This window comes from Lichenostomus cassidix, chromosome 5, assembly GCF_008360975.1.
Source record: "Lichenostomus cassidix isolate B80296 chromosome 5, HeHo_3.0, whole genome shotgun sequence".
Taxonomy (NCBI): Eukaryota; Metazoa; Chordata; class Aves; order Passeriformes; family Meliphagidae; genus Lichenostomus; species Lichenostomus cassidix.
In genome coordinates this window covers 45,785,142-45,792,130 of record NC_139486.1, presented here as the reverse complement: position 1 = coordinate 45,792,130, position 6,989 = coordinate 45,785,142, and the positions used below count along the sequence as shown (strand labels likewise).

The 6,989-nt window shown below is 40.7% G+C and overlaps 1 long non-coding RNA gene across 1 annotated transcript in view; it reads left to right on the top strand.

Annotated features, from left to right (window-relative positions):
• Positions 1 to 4,009: 4,009 nt before the first annotated feature.
• LOC146436524 (uncharacterized) overlaps positions 4,010 to 6,989 on the top strand; it is a 35,157-nt gene continuing 32,177 nt past the window's right edge. The window contains exon 1 of the long non-coding RNA XR_014852694.1: positions 4,010 to 4,205. This is a non-coding gene — a long non-coding RNA (uncharacterized LOC146436524). The remainder of the gene's footprint in view (positions 4,206 to 6,989) is intronic.

The window sequence follows — 6,989 nt, the reverse complement described above, 5'->3', positions numbered from 1 at the left end:
AAAGTCTGTATTCCTGGCAACATATGAAATATATTACAGGAACTGTGGTTACAAAAAAGAAGACAAAATTTTTCTTGAGTTTTCTGGTATATATATATATAAATATATCTATTTTTTTTAAACAACTATATAAAGTCATCTCTGAAGTATTGACTCAACTTGTTCAAGTATTGACTTGGTGAAGTCAGTAATAAGGGCTCATTCTTATTTAGTCCTAAGTAGCAAAGGCATCTCTTTCATAATATTTTTAGGGACTCTGGTGGTGATACACCTGGCCTTGCCCACCAGCAGAAAGCTCCCATCACTCCAGATTCGCAGGGAGGTGGAAAATATTTGGGAGACCAGAAGATTCAATTCTGTATGGCTGGTGTGAGCACTCAGAGCCCATGGGGTCAGTTGGTCAGCTTGTCTGCACCCGTGGCCAGTGGCAAACCAATATTCCTCTATGGTAACATGTACTATACATCAGTTCCTTGGAAAAAGAAAACAAAAATGTGTCCACAGAGGTGGGCCACTTGCATCCTGTTGGCACAGTCCACATTGAAAGTTGTTCCTATTTGGCTCCATTTCCTTGAAGAGACGAGCAGCCGCTGTGCAGGAAGTAAGTGATAGCCACACCACCTAATGCTTAATGTACAAACAAGGAATGAGCTGCATAGCCTTGATAAAGGCAGGCATGATAGTACTGGAGTTGATTCACCTCACCTGCATGACCCCACAACTCAAATGACATCTGCCACAACTGGTGGGGAGGCTGGAGATGTTCTGTAGCTGCGATCTGACCTCCAAAGATACCAATATTGCAGAGGCTTGTGAATGAAAGCTCAAAAACATTCATCTCTTAGGCAGCAGCCCTGCAGATTAAAAAATAAAAGGTATTGTTCTTGTCTGAAAAGAGAGGTATTCCAGTTTTCTACCAAAATACTAAAATATTTCAGTTGCCTTCATTTAATTGTAAAAAAAAATTTTACAACTTTTCCACTGATTATTCTAAAACAATTACCTATGGCATTGTTTATTGATTTTTCCATTTACCACTCATCAAAGACTGGAGCACTCACTTTTATTATTTTATTAGTATAAGAGAAGGGAGAAGGTGTTGCTTGTCATCTTGCTTTTTGAGAATTTTTATCATTTCATTTTACAAGCGTTGTTGATGTAGGTGCAATTTATTTATGTTTGTATGGGATAAATATAAAAGACTGTGGATACTAATGCAGTTCTGTCAGGGGCCACAGAAGGAGTTTCCCAGGCTGTACAAGGAGTGGGCATGTACTTGTGATGAGAATTAAAGCTCAGCAGGTGTGAGCCATTGTTGTACCTGCCCAAGTCTAAGGGCATGTCAAAGCTCATGGAAATTCACTGCTTCATGAACAGAGCAGATATCTCACTCATGAGACATGAGTGACTCTCTGTCATGAGCTCATGGCCCCACTGAACTGATGTTTCTCAGCACTTTGTTGTCTTCTTGCATCTGGAAGCAATGAGGACACCCAGGCACAGCCTAATTTTGGACATCTTTCTTTAGACCACAGAAATAGGATTTAGTTGCCTGAACACAGTGCCAGTGATAAAGCCTTGTGCCCCTTTAAATGCCCCAGGGTACCTGAGGATCATGAACAGAAAATTTCTGTCCTACCTCGACATCCACAGACAATGGCAACTTGCAAAGAACACCGTGTGCCTGTGTTCTTGTAGGTGTATGCCTAGGGGAGAATAGCAGGATCCCAAGTTTGATACTGATAATATTCCCCAAAAGGAGCTTGATTCCTTGCATTAACTTCAGAGGGAATATGGTCCTTCACCCCTGGTGTCTGTGCTGAACTCTGAAGCTGACTTTTGTGACTATTCACGGCTGCTGCAGAACAGGCCAGCTGGGAGAAGGCAGCAAGCCTAGAACCTGATGATGGCTACAGCTGTGCGACTGAGCCAGCCACAACACTGCTGAGGCCTTCAGCAGTGGTTTTACCACTACAAGGGTTATTAACACAGGCTTTTGGTCAGGCAACAAGCTCAGAATTTACCTAAAATTCTCCAAAGCCACACCCATTGCTTTCCTGCTGGCATAAAGATGCTATCATAAAAATCTATGGGTTGAGTACCTCTCCAGTGTAATCTTCTGCATACAGCCTGAGTAACTTACCTAAAAAACCTAGCTGCATTCACCTCCTTGGAAACCCGGATATTAGGTCATTCTACATGGCTATAAAGAACTACCTTTCTGGAAGGCAATGTTGTGGTTTGATTGCAGTTTTCTAATAGGAAGCCACTGAACTACAACACAAGTTGAAAAGTACTACATTGAAGTTAAGAGATGGGGAGTTGCAGTCAGTGGAGCTGAGACTCAGAGTTGCCTCAGTTTGGTAGAAATAGACTTTACATGTCAATATTAATTGTGTAAGCTATTCAGTATCTGCCCTCCATTACCAGGATAAACCCATGTTACTAGAGATTATCCAAGTCTCATTTGGAAAACACTCTATATTTATTATCTCATATACACCAACTAAGTAAACTAATTTTCTTTAAAATTTATTACTGCAGTGGTCTTCAGTAGACAAAGTTACTCAGGTACAATGAACTCCTGTGCAGATGGATACATCATGAAACACAGAATCGATTTCCAGCTTTGCTTAAGTGCCTTTGTAAGGACAGTAGAGCTTTCAAATCTAAGAAGCAACATTCAGATTAAATTTTCAGCTTCTTAGTTAAATAACCCCCTTTTCTTAATTGCACACAATCTTTTTAATCAGTAATGTCAATGCTCATTTGAGCAGTGCTCTATTACCTGATCTCTTGAAGGCAACATGCATAGAATGGATCCAACAGCAGTGAGGTGATAGTTGGGGTTTTTTCTTTCTAGGAGGGTAGAAATTTGTTTGGTATTACCTTAAGGTGTTTGCTTAGTGTTTCTTAATCCCCTAAAACTCTTTAAATTCTCTGATGATACAAGTATGGGTCTGAAGCACCTATGTTGTGTGAATGCTTTCTTTGCAGCCTGTTGGCTTTAGCAGGGTGTGGGGTGGTCTTTTGCAGTTTTTCACCTTTTTTAAAGCAAAAGCTTCACATCATTTTGTAGGGCACACTGGAAGGACTTTTTTTCTTGCAAATTTTTAATGGATATTATTTGTTTAATCTTTAAGACTTATTAATTTCCTGTGTCAGATGATGATTTCTGTTCTTCTAGTCATTCTGGTTGTAATTCTCCTTGGAAACATTTCCCACCTACTGGTGCTCTTTTGTTGCTGACAGAATGAAGACATTTCTCCATCAGACACAATGTTTAATACCATTTATGGCATAGGAAAAAACACTGCACTTGATAGAGCTGACCAGACTGTTGTGCTAAGTACCTACGAGGGAGGAAAGGTGGGAAAAGCCACAGTCTCAGCATGCCTGGCAAACCAACCACTGATGATTTTTATCAGGACAGTGAAGCTGAGTCTCTGTGTGCTCTATGTGTTATTGTGTGCCAGGGATGCTGCACAGTGAAACCAAACACACCTTAACAACAAACTGGGCACTTCTGCCCTGCAGGTCAAAATTCAAACCTGAAGGATGAGTGTCTAACTACCACCACCAATGCATTAGACACCACTGAGTTGGGCTTGGTGATCCTTACGGTTCCATTCCAGCTTTAGATATTCCATAAGAAAAATGTCCTTTCTTTCTGCCTTCTACACTGGAGTAATTCTATATTTAAAGGCATTATTAGCGACTTGAAAATGAAACAAAATCCAATAGGTGCACAAGACGCTTTAATCGGCTTAAAAGTTTTTTTGTTTGGTTTAAAAATAAATTTCAGAAACAAAATTTTTTCTATGCTGATCTCATGACCATCTCTGTTAACACAGTGCATTGTTTTCTTGGACTTAAAGCATTAGCAACAAGTTGATGACACTAATATGGAAGGAATTTTTATGCATGGACTTTGCTTGGTTTCTGCTAACAGTTAACTGAATGCCTTGGTTTTGTTTATGAACCATTTTCTTTTAATTTGTAGGAAAAGAAAAAAAAAAGAAAGTTAAGGAGGCACTGGTTTTCATGCAAGAGTACAACACTGAAGAATTAGGTACTTAAAAGTGCAAGGAAATCAAATTCAAAGGCTTGCCTAAAGTCATACAAGAATTCAGGTATGAGTCCTGGGGTCATCACAGCGATCTCCAAGAAAAGAAATCCAGTTCTGACTGGCAGATATTCTTAAGGTAAAAATTTGGTAAAACTGTGAAATACTTAATTCAAAGTGTTCATTTCTCTTTATTTAATGTGAGTTCATTGCCAGTTTAACCACACAGAGCTCAGAGAATGCATTTCACTTAGCTAAATTAAAACCTCAGCTGTGGCAATTGAAAAGGAGAAATTAGGCCCTGGGTTCAAAATGTCCCACAGCATTGCCAAGGCAACAATATCAAACCATGATAAGCAGAACTATTCTGAACAGTAGGCATAGCTTAAAAGGAGGTTAGAACAGCTTTTTCTGAAGGTTGAAGTGAGACACAACACTCACCCATTGCCTGTAAGTAAACAGCACCTACAGTACCTGCAGTATCTTTAGCCTCTCGAATGCATACCATCACCTTTGGGCTAGATATCCTATTGACTCTGTGTGACTCACTTTTCATGACCTCACCAATGAGATAACACCCTCATTCCATAAAAGACTATATCAATTAAGAAAAGCCCTGCTGCCTGATAACCTGATTAAGAGCTGAGTGCTCAGGGTGGTGGTGTGAGACCTTTCATTTCTAATCAATTCTGGCTTCTTGTTAAGCAGCTTTATGGAACTATCCAGCCTTTGGCAAACTTTTGTATGATGCTTACTGCACCTAAAGATAAATTACTTTATTTGTTCAATTTGCTGCAAGGTGGGGCCCATCTGCTTCTAGGGATCTGTTCTCCTAAGACTTTGTGTCAGAAGGTTCATTCTTCTTTTGAGTGTCCTTAGGACTTTTGTATTTTTGCCATTTTTAGAAGCCAAAAAAGAAGAAAAAAGAAGTAATGTAGAAACTTCAGTTTCAAGATCACAGATGTATGTGCTGGTTTATAAGTTCTCTGAATAGCAACATCAGTTGTTCATATCAAATTTGAGAAAAATCCCCAAATCCAGGACTGGAGGCAAAGTTTTCCTTGTCTACATAATCCTGTAACTGTAGATCTTAAAATACCTTCAGTATTACCACAACATGGCCAAACCCTTCACTCTGTGTAACTGTTGTCACACTTCACTATCGCAAAGTAATGGAAAATTTGATACGTATTGTGAGACATAATGCTAGGGCTTATGTTCCCTTTTCCAAGGGTGGAAACACCTATGGGAAAATGCCATGTAGTTTACTTCATAGTTTGGTTCTCCTTTTGTTGCTCCCCTTTGGATTCTAATCTTTCACTAACAGGGCCTTTAACAAAGTGCTGGGTAGGAAGGAGATGTGTCCCTTTCTTCTGTTTCAGTTTGAACAAGAAAAACGTCTGATAGCACTGGTGTAGATAGCAGGGAGGTCTTGCTCCTTGGCAACCAGCAATGTTTTCTGGTGGCAGCAGGAGCTCCAGGCAGTGCTGGAAGCTCTTGGTGGAGCACTGGGGCTCAGGATAAGTGTGCCTCCACCCTGTCTAGCATGCAGACAAACCAGAAAGGACTGTGCTGGCTTTTTTTTTTTTTTTTTTCCATTTGTTTAGGCGGTTTGGGGTTTTCTTATAGATTCAAGCCTATCAGTTTAAAACCTGTTACTCAGCTGTTGCTGACTTTTGCCAGTAGGATGGCTACAGTTTTCTTCATGAGCTGAGATCCAATTTCCTCTGGTAGTAACCTTTCACAACTACTTTACATCTAGATGATATTCCCCCTATCTATTCTTCCCTCCTGAGACCCCATGTGGAGTGCTGTGTCCAGGTTTGGGGACCTCAGCTCAAGAAAGACATGGACTGATGGAATGAGTCCAGAGCAGAGCCACTAAGTTGATCACAGGACTGGAACACCTCTCCTAGGAAGACAGGCTGAGAGAGATGGGGCTGTTCAGCCTGGAGAAGGTTTTGGGAAGAGCATAGAGCACCTTCCAGTACTTAGAGGGGGCCTACAAGAAAGCTGGAGAGGGACTTTTTATACATGCAGATGGTGCCAGGAAAAGGGACAATGGTTTTAGACGAAAAGAGGGCAGGTTTAGGTTATATGTTAGGGGGAAATTCTTTACTCGAAGGGTGGTGAAGTACTGGACCAGGGTGCCCAGAGAGGTTGTGGTTGCCTCATCCCTAGAAGTGTTGGATGGGACTTCGAGCAACCTGGTCTAGTGAGTGATATCTCTGCCCATGGCTGTGACTAGATGATCTTTAGTGTCCCTTCCAGTCAAACCCATTCTATGATTCTGTAATATGTTATTTCTCTGGGATATTGCAGCCATGCTTTACAATTAGTGGTTTATTGGAACATGAAAGACAGCAAGAAAACAAATCATTAGGTATTTATGCGCCAGACTATGCATAGGGCCTGGGGGGAAAGTGCCATAATGATGTGCCCTGCCCAGAATTGTACCAGGATTCAAGGACATATGGCAAGGAGACAATCTTGTGCAGTTAGGACCAGGCACCTTGGAGATTATACTAATCACATAACATCATGCCATATCATATCTAATAGACACATGTAATTATATTCACATATATGTACAAGGAAAGGCATGGAGGAATGTACTGGCAAGTACAGTAAAGAGGAAGACTTCCCCAATTAGCAGGGTTACTTTTAAATTTATAGTCTACTAGTGGTGGAAAATCCTTCAGGTATATCACAGTTCTGCATGAATCACAAGCTGCTTAACAGTGCATTGAAATGCAATCCTGAGCCATGACTGGTAGAAAGATGTGCTATCTGATTTATCCTGGGCAAAATGTCCTGAGGGGGTGGTAGCACATTAAGTTAGATGAGCCATCCAGGGCATACCTTTCACTTGTTATCAGCTGTGTATGATAAACTGACCCCAGAGATATTCCAGTGTAAACTG